This window comes from Lepidothrix coronata, unplaced genomic scaffold, assembly GCF_001604755.1.
Source record: "Lepidothrix coronata isolate B3197 unplaced genomic scaffold, Lepidothrix_coronata-1.0 Scaffold305, whole genome shotgun sequence".
In the NCBI taxonomy this organism is placed as follows: domain Eukaryota; kingdom Metazoa; phylum Chordata; class Aves; order Passeriformes; family Pipridae; genus Lepidothrix; species Lepidothrix coronata.
Window position 1 is genome coordinate 958,342 of NW_016690485.1, and position 625 is coordinate 958,966.

Here is a 625-nt window from a genome sequence, read left to right on the forward strand (position 1 = left end):
CCTTGGGAAGCTCCAGGGAGGCTCCCTCAGTTTAAGAGGGCCTCCCTTGCTTTGAGAGGGGCTCCATGAGGGGGGCTCCATAGTCTTCCTAGAACCTTGGGAAGCTCCAGGGAGGCTCCCTCAGTTTAAGAGGGCCTCCCTTGCTTTGAGAGGGGCTCCATGAGGGGGGCTCCATAGTCTTCCTAGAACCTTGGGAAGCTCCAGGGAGGCTCCCTCAGTTTAAGAGGGCCTCCCTTGCTTTGAGAGGGGCTCCATGAGGGGGGCTCCATAGTCTTCCTAGAACCTTGGGAAGCTCCAGGGAGGCTCCCTCAGTTTAAGAGGGCCTCCCTTGCTTTGAGAGGGGTTCCAGGGGCTCCCTTGGTCCGAGGAACTCCAGGGTTTCCCCTGGTCCAAGAGAGTCTCCACAGTCACTTCCCTTGGTTCCCAGGGGTCTCCATGGTCTCCCTTGGTTTGAGAAGGGCTCCATCATGTCTCTTGAGCCTTGGGGAGCTTCAGGGTTTCCCTTGGTCCAAGAGGACCTCCATGGGTGTTTCTCAGTCCAAGAGGGGATCCATGGTCTCCCTTGGCCCTGGAGGAATCCCTCGGATTGAGAGATGCTCCATGGTCTCCCTTGAACCTTGGGGAG